The following is a 13,766-nucleotide window of genomic DNA, read 5'->3' as shown; positions in this document are numbered from 1 at the left end:
AATATAGATATAGAATCAGCATCGCATATACATCTGGTCCTCACCATGATTGCTCGCTATTCAGATTGTTCATATGTATGTGAAAACTTAAACGTCTGTCTTTTAATGAAGTCCGAAAGCCATCAATGTTCAAGCTTCTGATGCATCCGTGTTCACTATCTGGACACTTTTTTCAACTATATATATATATTAATAAATATGAAGAAACTTGTAACAATCTTCAATTCAAAGAAACAATAACACTTCTTAAACTTAATCAACTTCAATAGTAAACTATTACACATCAGATGACAAAACAGATCTCTCAAACTATTACACAAATACAGAAGGTTGCAATCTCATAACTCTAAATCTCATAAATAACAGATAGAATCACCAAGAAGATGATTCATCTGTATGAACTTGAAACCCTAGATGAGAGAAAAGATGAAAACGATTTTTTAGATCTGAAAAACTGAATGAATGAAATCGGTATAAAAGAGCTTTTATACTCTAGTCCTCCAGCTCACTTGAATAAGCCCAAAGAATAAATTAAGCCCAAGATAAAGCCTGCTACAAATAATCTGCTATCAGCCCAGAACCTCTCCAGCTTTACACAATGACAGCTACAGTCCTCAGAGTTTCTTGACCTTTTCATATCAACACCTGGAAAGTGCTAGAAACCACAAATAAGAAGACAACACAAAATAAATTAAGAAACTAAGCTTGTTAAATTTATATTTATAAATTTAACATCCCCCCTCAAGCTTAGTTTGGAACAGGTCTTTTAGACCTAAACCATTAACCAAAAAATTATGTTGTTTAATTGTTAGCCCTTTGGTTAATAAGTCACTTAAATTCTTTGAAGAATCAATTTTAGAGACTCTTATAACACCTGTACAGATTTTATCTCTAACAAAATGTAAGTCTATGTCAAAATGCTTTGTTTTTTCATGAAACACTGGATTTGCAGAAATCTGTATGGCAGAGTTATTATCACAAAAAACTTCAACTGGTAAATCAATCTTAACATTTAAATCATACAAAAGATTTTTGACCCAAATAACCTCACAAGCAACTGAAGCTAGAGCCCTGTACTCTGCTTCTGCAGATGACCTAGAAACGGTTGCTTGCTTTTTGCTTTTCCATGAAATTAAAGAATTACAAAAGAATACCAAATAACCAGTAACAGATTTTCTGTTTAATCTGTACTTACCCCAATCAGAATCACAATAAGCTCTTAAAGACAAGTTTGTACCTTTAACCAGATGAACACCTCTGCCTGGAGCAGCTTTCAAATATTTCAAAGTTCTAAAAGCTAAATCTAAATGTGACTTAAGTGGAGCATGCATATATTGACTAAGCACATGAACAGCAAAAGAAATGTCTGGCCTTGTTAATGTTAAGTAAATTAACCTTCCAACAAGCTTTTGAAACTCTGTAACATTTGAAATCAAATAATCCTTTTCATTTGGTTCACAATTTATACACTGATTTGACATTAAACTGTTAAACCCTAAACCCTAAACTCTAAACACTAAACCCTAAACCCTAAACCCAGCCTAGTTGACCATAATCCCTCAATAATTCAAGACAATACTTTCTTTGAGAAAGACAAATACCTTCATTAGACCTTAAAACCTCAATACCCAAAAAATATTTTAACTTTCTCAAGTCTTTGATTAAAAATTTTGTTTGAAGAAAAACCTTGAACCTTTCAATTTCACTTATATCATTACCTGTAACAACAATATCATCAACATACACAAGCAAAGCAATAAAAACATTTTCTATATTCTTAACATACAAAGAATAGCAAGATTTACTTTGATGAAAACCATTTTCAAGTAATGCAGAATTAAGCTTTTCATTCCATTGCCTAGGAGCTTGTTTCAAGCCATACAAAGACTTATTAAGTTTGCACACTTTATTTTTGTTCTCAGAATCAGAATAATACCCTTCTGGTAAAGTCATATAAATATCTTCATTTAAGTCTCCATACAGGAAGGCATTATTTATATCCAACTGAAATAGAGGCCAATCATTTTGAACTGCAAGTGTTAGGAAACACCTTACAGTTACATGTTTAACAACATGACTAAAGGTTTCATCATAGTCAATTCCTTCTTTTTGACTAAACCCAATAGCAACAAGCCTTGCTTTAAATCTTTCAATTTCACCACTTGCTTTATATTTAATTCTGTAAACCCATTTACAACCAACATGCACTCTGTCAGCAGGTAAATCAGTAACAGTCCATGTGTTATTTCTATTTAAAGCCTCTATTTCAAGGTTCATTGCTTCAACCCAATTAGGATCTGCTATTGCTTGATTAAAAGACTTTGGTTCAACATATTTATTCAAGTTTGAAACAAAGCAATAATTGTCTATAGACAAATTTGAGTAATTTACAACCTTTTCAATACCATATTTAACCTTCCCATCAACAACAAAATCATCATATTTTTTAGGAAATACTGTGCTTCTGGAAGATCTCCTTAATTCATTTATATTTTGACTTTCAGAAGAATGGGTGCCCTCAGGAGATGAAGGATTACCTTCATTATGTGTTACAGCAGGACTATGAACAGCAGACTGCTCATTATCACTACTGCCATCACACTCATTTGTTACTCTCCCTTCATCATTGGGACTTGAAGTATTATTAGTAGTTTTAAAAAGATCATCAAACAAATTTATGCTATTTAAATCATTTTCAGTAGAAACTTCAGTTTGAACTTTTGAAGAAGAATAAGAATCATTATGAAAATCATTTGAAAAGAATTTTTCATTTTTAAAGGAAACACAGTTTCATAAAACTTAACATCTCTAGAGAAAAAAATGGTTTTGTCTTCAAGACTAAAAAGCTTATAACCCTTTTTGACATTTGAAAAACCAATTAAAATACACTTTATAGATCTGCTACTAAATTTGTCAACAGGATTAAGAGAAACAGAAAAACAAAGACAACCAAAAACACTTCAAATGGGAGAGATTAGGTTCAGTTTTAAAAACCAACTCATAAGGAGATTTTCCATTAAGCACAGATGTAGGAGTCCTGTTAATCAAATAACAAGCAGTTAAAACACATTCAGACCATAAGTTTAAAGGTAACCTCCCTTGAAACATAAGAGCTCTTGCAACATTTAGCAAGTGTCTATGTTTCCTTTCAACAACACCATTTTGTTGTGGTGTATATGAGCAAGTTGTCTGATGAATTATGCCTTTGCTGTTTGTAAAATTATTCATTCTTTGATTTATAAATTCCGTTCCATTATCACTTCTGAATATTTTAACTTTTTTACTGAATTGAGTTTCTAGCAGTTGAACAAAATTAATTATATTATCACAAACATCTTCTTTACTTTTAATCAAGAAAAGCCAAATAGCTCTTGAATAATCATCCACAACAGTTAAAAAATATTTATAACCTTCTCTTGACTGGACTCTAAAAGGACCCCACAAATCTAGATGAATTAAATCACCAAGATTTGAGGTTTTGTGTTCACTTAAAGAAAAAGAATTTCTACTTTGTTTGGCTTTATGACAAACTTCACATGGATCATTGTTAATTTTATCAGTTATGTTCAATTTATTCTTAAGAATTGCAAGAACTTGATCTGAAGGATGACCAAGCCTTGAATGCCATAGCTTACATGAGGCAGAACAAGAACTTACATTACACTTAATATCAGACATTTTGGAATCCACTTTGTTATCAAAAAAATATAAGCCACCTTCTTCTTTACCAATCTCTCTTATTATCTTGTCCTTCAAATCCTGGATATAACATTTTGATTCATTAAAGCTTACAATTAATTTATTATCTTTTGAAAGTTTTCCAACAGACATTAAACTGACACAGTATTTAGGAACAATTAGCACATCAGTTAAGGTGATAATCTTGTTTAGAACAAGATTACCAATCCCTTTTATAAGAGCCTGAGTGCCATTAGGATGTCCCACTGTCAGTTTTAAGCCAGAAATATCAACAACACTACTTAAACCATTACTGGAAGTAGTCATATGTTGATTAGCTCCTGAATCAATAATCCAACCATTTTGGATGGGTTTTGATTGAGAAAGATTAGAATTAAAGAATTTGTTAATGTTCATATTGAACTTAACACTAGAATTGAAGAATATACCTTCCATGTTTGACATAGCACTTGTAGGAGCAGTGGTAGAAGGTTCTTTTATGAGATTCAGAAGTTTAAGCATCTGTTCCTGAGAAAAAGAAATGGGAGAGGAAGAACTAATGCTTGCTTCATTTGAAGCTGCATTATTATTAGATGTGTTTCTGAAGTTGTTAAAATTGTTAATATTCCTATTATTATTGAAGTTTTTCTTAAAGTTTGGTGGATATCCAACTAATTCAAAGCATCTTTCAATTGTGTGCCCAATTTTATTGCATTTCTTACATTTTAAGTTGGGATTAGGACCTCTGTTATTGTTGAAATTAGAAGCATTATTAGCATTTGTTTTAATGGGGCCTTGAGCCACAAAGGCAGAATTATGTGGTTTTGAACTAGAATCTTTTAAAGAGTTAATTCTGTGTGATTCTTCTCTTGAAATAATAGCATATGCAACTTTTACATCTGGTAATGGATCTCTTAACAAGATATTACTTCTTATTGGCATATAAACATCATTTAACCCAATTAAGAATTGCATAAGTTTCATCATTTTGTTATTACTTTCAACAGATACAGATGCTGCACAAGTACAAGCATCTGCACCACAAGTACAAGGTGGTGAGGACACCATTGAATCATACTGTTTCCACAAACTATTAAGATTATGATAGTATTCAGATAGAGGACTATCATTCTGTTTTAAAGAATTTATTTTACGATGTAAGTTAAAAATAACAGATCCATCCTTTTTATCATAAGTTTCCTTAAGATCATTCCACACATTTAAAGCAAGACTATTAAAAATTTGACCAGAGTAAAGTTCTTTAGTTAAAGTTCCCAAGATCCAAGATAATACAACAGTGTTACACCTTTCCCATTGAGCAGCCAAAACTTGATCAGTTGTACTTTTTACACAAGTTCCATTAATAAAACCAATTTTGTTTTTAGTACCCAATGCAAGAAGCATTGATCTACTCGAAATATTATAATTCTCCGTACCTTTAAGTTTTATAGAAATTATTGGTGTACCAGATGTTGTATCACTTGGATGAAGATACAAAGGGTCACCAAAATCAAGTTTATTGATTAAGGTCACAGAAGTGGTAGCATCCCCAGAATCCCCCATAAAAAAAAATCAGAAAGAACAAATAATCAGATATGATCAGACAAGACAAACAATAGCAAATAAGAATCAGATAACAGATAATAACGATAAAAAACAAGCAAGTAATAGCAAATAGTAAATTAAGATCTACAACTTAACTGTGCTTGATCAAGTTTTCACCAATTTCAAAGAATTGGGATCAAGAGTTGGGCACAGTGTTGTAAACCTCAATAAAACCAGATAATACACACAATAAAGAAGTAAAGAAGGGTTTAGATGTAACCAATCAATCACGAATGATTGATAATGCAGCGGAAGACAGACAGCGAGAATATGAACACCAAACCCTAATTTGAAGAATTAGGGTTTTCAACAATTGCAAGAGAAACCAACGAATTATCACCCACACGATCATAACCGAACCCAAACAGACATGAATCAATCGCCAGAATACCAAGAACCAATGAGAAACCAGAGATCGAAGAAACCCTAATTTTCTTCTTCACCAATCGAACCAGAAGAGATGGAATCTAAACGAATCGAGCCTTACAGCTCTGATACCATGAAGAAACTTGTAACAATCTTCAATTCAAAGAAACAATAACACTTCTTAAACTTAATCAACTTCAATAGTAAACTATTACACATCAGAAGACAAAACAGATCTCTCAAACTATTACACAAATACAGAAGGTTGCAATCTCACAACTCTAAATCTCACAAATAACAGATAGAATCACCAAGAAGATGATTCATCTGTATGAACTTGAAACCCTAGATGAGAGAAAAGATGAAAACAATTTTTTAGATCTGAAAAACTGAATGAATGAAATCGGTATAAAAGAGCTTTTATACTCCAGTCCTCCAGCTCACTTGAATAAGTCCAAAGAATAAATTAAGCCCAAGATAAATCCTGCTACAAATAATCTGCTATCAGCCCAGAACCTCTCCAGCTTTACACAATGACAGCTACAGTCCTAAGAGTTTCTTGACCTTTTCATATCAACACCTGAAAAGTGCTAGAAACCACAAATAAGAAGACAACACAAAATAAATTAAGAAACTAAGCTTGTTAAATTTATATTTATAAATTTAACAAGATATGACATGTTTAATTATCAAACACAACATTTGAAAATTAATAAAGGGATCAAAAGAGGGAAAACGTCAAGTGTCACTCAGAGATCCTCCGAACACTTCATCGGGATATGATTTTTGTCTGTTATCGATTTCCTACTGAAGTGTTTGGGGGAACTCCAAGTGCCACTTGGTATCATTAAACTAGAAATTTTGTTCTTTGGGCAATAAAGTAAGTGATTTTTTATGTACATTTTTATAAAAAGCAATGAATTCTAGTATTTTGAACTCTTGAAGTAATCTTTGAAAGGTGATTCTACTTGTATATTAGTAGATGGTATGAATTTGCTATTTGGCTGACACATTGATAGTGCAGATCGATATTGAAGTGTAAACCAAATATGAGTAAGCAAAATTAGAAAAGGTAAAGAATCATCTATTTTACATTATTATATTAATGATTGATTCAAGGTTAAAAGACACCTAATTTTGCAAGTTAACTTCTATTGATTATATATTTCTTTTGTACTGTCTACTTCGATAAACTATCTAATTCTAATCTGAATCTATGTGTAATAGAATTATGGGCAAAAGATACTTATACAAAGGTGGAAATCCACTACAAAAGATAAGTTTTATTATGATATATCGACTTTAGTAGACATGCATGAAGATTTATATTACAATTACAGTAGTAATTATACAAATAGTTCAAGTTGTGTTCTTATTTATGCGCATCAAAAGTATTAGTATGAATGTCTGATGTCTATATATAAACTCCGGTTCATTTTTCAGGCCTGGCAGATAATTGTGTTCTCAGAGGATTCTTCATGGCCACAGTAACCAGAGTCTTCTCAGAAAGATCAACTTCATAACCATTTGGAACGCCCCAATGAAAATACCAAATCAAATTAGCAACAAAATATTCCAAATGAAGCAGAGCTAAATCGAGCCCCGGACACACCCGTCTACCAGCACCAAACGGCATCATCTTTATCCCTCTACTTCCACTTATATCAAACGCACCATCGTTCACCAAAAACTGTTCCGGCTTAAACTCCATCGGATCATCCCACACCGTTGGATCCAAACCCATTTCACCCACCATAAAATTAACGGCTGCACCTTGTGGAATTACATACCCTTGAACCTCCACCTCTTTCATGACCTTATGTGGCGGCACCAAATGAGCCGGTGGGTGTCTCCTTAACCCTTCTAAAACCACCGCTTTCACGTACGGCATTTTCTTTAATTCCTCTTCGTTTATAACCCCTTTTAGCGCTGAAGGTGCTAAATCCGACAACTGAAACAATTTCATCGTACAATTTCTTCTGAATCTGCGGGTGCTTTACAAGGTTCGCCATAATCCATTGTAAAGCTGTAACGGTGGTGTCTGTGCCCGCACTAACGAACTCGCTACACATAGTCACCATATCTTTTTGAGTCAACTTTTGACTATTCTCCATTTTACCTTCATCTTTAGGAAGATTTAGATTCGTCAACGTGTCAATATAAGCCACCGTTTGCTCGTTTCTTAATTTTGATTCAATTCGAGATTTAATGATTGGGATCAATATTCGTTTTCTATTATCACTTAATTTCTCAAACTCCTTCCATCTGTTTCGAAACAAAATCTTCCCCAGCTTTGGGAACATCGTGAGCACCGTAAAACGACCTGAGACAAATGCTGACATAATCTCGTGTTGTACCTTAGCGAACTCGTTGATTTGACTCTCATCTACCTTCTCTCCAAAGCATAACAACATCGACAAACTAAACATGGCATATTGGAAATGGTCAACCACTTTGACTCCCTGATTCCCTTCACTCTCTTGCATCTGAATTAGGTGATCAATCAATACTTGAAGGACCGACTTACGGGCCCACGAGTATGATTTGATGCGTGATGGATGCATGATATTGGACGCCAGATTTCGTCTGAAGAGACGCCAAGTGGGTCCATAGGCAGCTGAGGAGATGTTGCGTATAGGGAGGGATTTAAGGCGGTCGGAGAAAATGGCGCCTTTTTGAACGAGGAGTTGATGTGCGAGAGAATGGCTGGAGACGAAGATCGAAGTTTGAAAGCCGACGGAAAGAGTGAAAAATGGTCCGTATTTGGCTTTAAGGTTTACGAGAACTGGTTCGATGTTTATGGGGGAACTGGTTAAAAGTAGGAAGGTGGTGTGAAGGATGGATGGGCCTGGGGGCAACTGGTTGCTGGTGGGGGACTTGAGCATGAGTAAAATGGATCTGATCAGGGCACCCAAGCAGAGGGTAACGACTATAATGAACCAGGTGTCCATGGTCAACTGATGGGGAGGAACTCAGAAAAATGATTGCTATCAGTTTGTCGAAGTATACTTTTAAAGTGTATATTTTCTTCAATCATAAGTAACTCTGATTTGGTCAAATTTGATGAACTTATTTTATAGAAATTATACTCCGTAATATAATATAATTGACTATTTTTTGAAGTTTTACTGTGTAATTGTTGAAAGCGTGTCACACTGTCACGTCAATAGCCAACTCATTAAGAAAACTAGCACAATACCATACCGCACAATACAAGAGGAAAATAGTGAAACGGTGAATGTGTCCAATTTCGGGTATTATATGTTAGATTAGGGTTATTGACCCAACAATAAGTGTGATTTCCAGAAAAATCACCCTTCTTCAAAGACAAACGATGACAATAAACAAAGAAAATAAGAAAGCGATAATTTAACGTTATTATATGTAATCAACGGTTGATTACTTTAATCCACAGACGAAACTAGAGAGATTTTATTGATAGAATTCGTGATACATGGTATGGGTTACATTATGGTGTTTATATAGCCATAACATAACAAGGAAAAAACAATCTCCTACTTGAAGGAGACTTTAACCCATAATCTCCGGCTGCGAGCATAATCACCAGCCGCGACTCCAGATTTCCACTTCGCGAACTCTTGTCTCTTCAGCACTCGCGAACGCGACCTTAAGCCTCTCGATCGCCAGCCTTGTGTTTCTTCGTATTTGTTCAAGCTACTTCACTCCAACAATCTCCCACTTGAAGGAGACTTTAACAAAACCCAATTTTTGTCAACCCAACACTAGCCAAGATTGTCAAACCACCATACATACCGTCAAAATTCCATTTGGGACACGCACACACATCACATAAGTCGGAAGAGTAGACTTTCGATACAAGGTCTTCAACACTTCTTGTTAGACTCGAACCACCATCTCTTTCTCTCTCTCTAGCAAGTCACCTTCTCTCATCACTTCATGAGAAGACCGGTTGAGGCAATGCAAAACCTCAACTTGTCCGTCGTCACCACCTTAATTAGCATATCCGCGGGATTCTTCGAACCAAGGACTTTCTTCAATATTAAAGTACCATATCTTATGTGTTGTCGTATAAAATGATACCTCAACTTGATGTGTTTAGTACGACTATGAAACACTGGATTCTTCCCAAGATGAACCACACTTTGATTATCACAATACATGACACAATAGTCTTGTTTTTACCTAACTCACCCAAGAAGTCTTTCAACCACACAAGCTCTTTAGTAGCTTCCGCAATAGTCATGTATTCGGCCTCCGTTGTTGATAAAGCAACACTTCTTTGTAGTCGAGACATCCAACTAATCGCCGTCTTCCCTAATGTGAACACATAACCCGTAGTGGTTTTTCCCGTGTAGCATCCCGCATTTTTTCGTTAAATTATTTTAACGTCCGTCTTTTTATTTTGATAATACCTTTCGTATCTAGATTTGTACCCTCCGTTAGCTAACGTTCTTAATATTTTCGTTATTGGATTATAACATCTCCCGTTTATTCTCGTGTATTTCAAAATATTTCGTTTTGACAATTCCCGCACCCGACTACAAACTTGAGGGACTTATCGTGACTAGTGGCCAAAGTGGTGACTAGGTCAACTAGTCAACCACTTCACCACCACTCATTCATTTCTATCTTTCTCTTCTCTCTTCCTCCTACTTCCATATTTGCTCTCAACTCAACAAATCATTCAATCATCATCTAATTCGGATCTAGGAAGCTTGCAACAAAACAAATTACATATTCGTGATCCTCTCTTCATCCTCTTCATTTTGGTACCAATTTCATCTCGTTTGGGTAACATTTATAAAACTCTAGATTTCTCTAAATTCGTTTTATAGACTTGAAATGGTGTTAATTAGTGTTTATGGCTCAAGTCTAACATGAATATAAAATTTGTATGCTCGATCTTGTTGTTTTAGTGTAACTAGCTTGAACTTGAAAAGTGTGTGTTTAATCTTGAGTTTTGGATGTTTAAATGTTAAAGTTCATGTATTATATGTGTTACTAGCATCATTAGCTTCATTTTGATGTGTAGGTTGATTTAGAAAAGCTTCATTTACAAAATGGTTGAATTCATGATTTTGGTTAGGGTTTGATGAATTTTAAAATAAACTTTTGATGCATTGAATGCTATGAGATGTTGTTAGTAAGTGTTTAGTTGTATTGTATGTTTCATTACCTTCAAAACAGCATATCATATGTGTAAATTGGATTCCCGAATCATGAAATGCATTTTGTGAACTTGAAACTTTGATTATAAACATTTAACGATCATTCGACGAGGTTTTTATTATTGTAAATGATGAACTTGATTGATGATATGTGGTTAGTTGTATTCCTTGTCAAAATACCTTTCCAACGATATAAGATATATGTTCTAAGTGTTTTCGGTTCACAAATTGTGATTGTTTGAAGTTTGGTTCGTGCACTTGTGTGATTTCAGCAAAGCAGGACCTGCATACCATTTTGGATGCCGTCCAACCCTTTGAACGCCGTCCAGTCCTTCACTATTGGACGCCGTCCAGCCATTTTTGCCGCCGTCCAGATGGCCTATCAGGGGCTGTTCCGTTTAGTCATTTCACGAAAAATTTTAACTATGCTACGCACCTCCGATTGACATGAAACTTGACCAACATGCACATATATAATTATGTAACTTGGAAAAATAGTCGGATACCCGACCCGACCCCGTTGACTTTGACTTTGACTAAGTTTGACTTTTACTCAAACTTAACCAAATACTTACGCAATCGTTCTAATATTCTTTTATACATGATTCTTGCATGAAATTTGACAACGTGATTCACATGCTATACTAATCAAGTCGTAACGAGCCATAGGACTAATTGAACACATTTCACCCGACCTTGTGTCATAACCGGTAATTGATACAACTTATTTGTTTAGGTCAAGGCTAAGCAATTTTCATTTGCACAACGTTTAATTTCAAACACTTTGGCGTGCAACTACGGTGAGAACATAGTCCCACCTTTTCAACAACTTTTATTCTTTTAAATCGTGGAAACATATACTTTGTTACATCTTGTACTACTTACTTTTATACTTTGAACACAAGTACGAAAACAAACATTCCACGTGCGAGTTAGAACAAAAATGCCTCAATTCGATTTTCATTAGTTACACTTGACGGGTGTAAGCGAGAACTTATGTTGTATGGCCATACGGGTTTGACAAACCCTCATTCGGACAGTTCACTACCGTTATGCGGATGAAATATATTTTCGTGTATTAGTGTAGGTTCTAACACTGTGTGATATGGTAACGTTGGTTAAGCCTTGATAATTGAGTGCTCGCGAATAACAACACTTTTGGAATGCAATGATTTGGATAATCTACGTTATGGAAATACAAAATCTTGTGGTTCAAAAACAACGTTTATTACTACACCTATGATTTCACCAATGTTTTTCGTTGACAGTTTTCTATATGTTTTCTCAGGTCCTTGAATGCTTAGTGATACATGCTTCCGCTCACTTTTGATACTTGCTTGGATGTCGAGTATACATGCATACATGGAGCATCTTTTGACTTTACATTAACTTGTGTCGCATGGGTTTCATTTGTACTTATAAACATTGTAACGTAACTAGTTGTAGAACTACATTTGTAAACTTTAAACATTTTACATTTGAAATGAATGCGACATACTTTTGGTCAAACGTTGTTTTAAAGACTTATGACCACGTAACGGGACCTAAGTAGACGGCGCCGTCAATGACGATTTTGTCGGGTTTCTACAGATGGTATCAGAGCGTTGGTTGTAGGGATTTAGAGTTCATTGGTGTCAACCCCGAGTCATAGGGTGCATTAGTGAGTCTAGACTACAACCGACATATAGACTTGAAGTAGGAATTACTTGACTACTTGTGCATTTATACTCGAACTCTTCTATTCATATCTAACTTTTATTCCATCTTAATCTCACGTTGTTTAATTTGATTGACACATCACCTTGACTTTGTGAAATAATGTCGAATGCAAATATGAATTAGGATAATATAATTGCCGGGATTATATTACGGTGACTCATATGGACATTCCAACGTTATGACATAAAGAATTTAAGGCGAGTCAAGGAAAATTTTTCTGTTCATCATTATCCCATATCACGATTATTATTATTGAGAATACTAATCAACGATATTCTTGTGTCTTGAAGGAACAATGCCTCCTCGCCACGGGCTACGTAATGAGACTTCCGAACAAGCTCTTCAACGCATGATAGCCACTGCCATAGGTGCGGCTATGGCCTGCTTCTCCTCCAACGACAATAACAACCACAACCTTTCGATGGGATGCAAACCTCACACTTTCGATGGGACCGGAGGACCGGTTGCTCTCACTCGATGGTTTGAGAAAACGGAAGCCGTTTTTAGCATAAGCGGTTGCCGGGACCAAGACAAGGTCAAATATTCCACCCACACTTTCGTCGGTATCGCTCTCACATGGTGGAATACATATGTGCAATCGGTGGGTACCGATGAAGCCCACGCACTCCCTTGGGCCGACTTAAAAGAAAAGATGATCACCGAATACTTTCTGCGCGAAGAGACCCGAAGGCTCGAAAACGAGCTAAGAAGTTTAAAGGCGGTCGGAAATGACCTCAAGGCCTATAATCAATGATTTAACGAGCTAGCCATGATGTGCCCAAACCTCGTGAACCCCGAATCGGTAAGGGTTGAACTTTACATGGATGGTCTCCCTAAGAGCATCAAACATGGAGTAATGTCATCCAAACCCGTTAACCTGAAACGACCCGTCCCAATCCATCAGGATGAATACAATAACATATGATTACATCGCGAGGTAATTGACCTCTATATGATACATTTTACAAACATTGCATTCGTTTTTAAAAGACAAACTTTCATTTCATCGAAAATTGACAGGTATGCAAACCATTTCATAATATCCAAACTATAAATGACCTAATCTGTCATTTAGTTAATAATAATCTCTATTGAACTTCAACGACTCGAATGCAACGTCTTTTGAAATATGTCATGAATGATTCCAAGTAATATCTTTAAAATGAGCAAATGCACAGCGGAAGATTTCTTTCAAACCTGAGAATAAACATGCTTTCAAGTGTCAACCAAAAGGTTGGTGAGTTCATT

The 13,766-nt window shown here is 35.2% G+C and overlaps 1 pseudogene; it reads right to left on the bottom strand.

Annotated features, from left to right (window-relative positions):
* Positions 1–7,081: 7,081 nt before the first annotated feature.
* LOC139897028 (cytochrome P450 89A2-like) lies at positions 7,082–8,624 on the bottom strand (annotated as a pseudogene).
* Between the last annotated feature and the right edge of the window lie 5,142 nt (positions 8,625–13,766).

This window comes from Rutidosis leptorrhynchoides, chromosome 3 (assembly GCF_046630445.1).
Source record: "Rutidosis leptorrhynchoides isolate AG116_Rl617_1_P2 chromosome 3, CSIRO_AGI_Rlap_v1, whole genome shotgun sequence".
NCBI classification, from domain to species: Eukaryota; Viridiplantae; Streptophyta; class Magnoliopsida; order Asterales; family Asteraceae; genus Rutidosis; species Rutidosis leptorrhynchoides.
The sequence above is the reverse complement of the archived record's forward strand: the minus strand, read 5'-3'. Positions and strand labels throughout refer to the sequence as shown.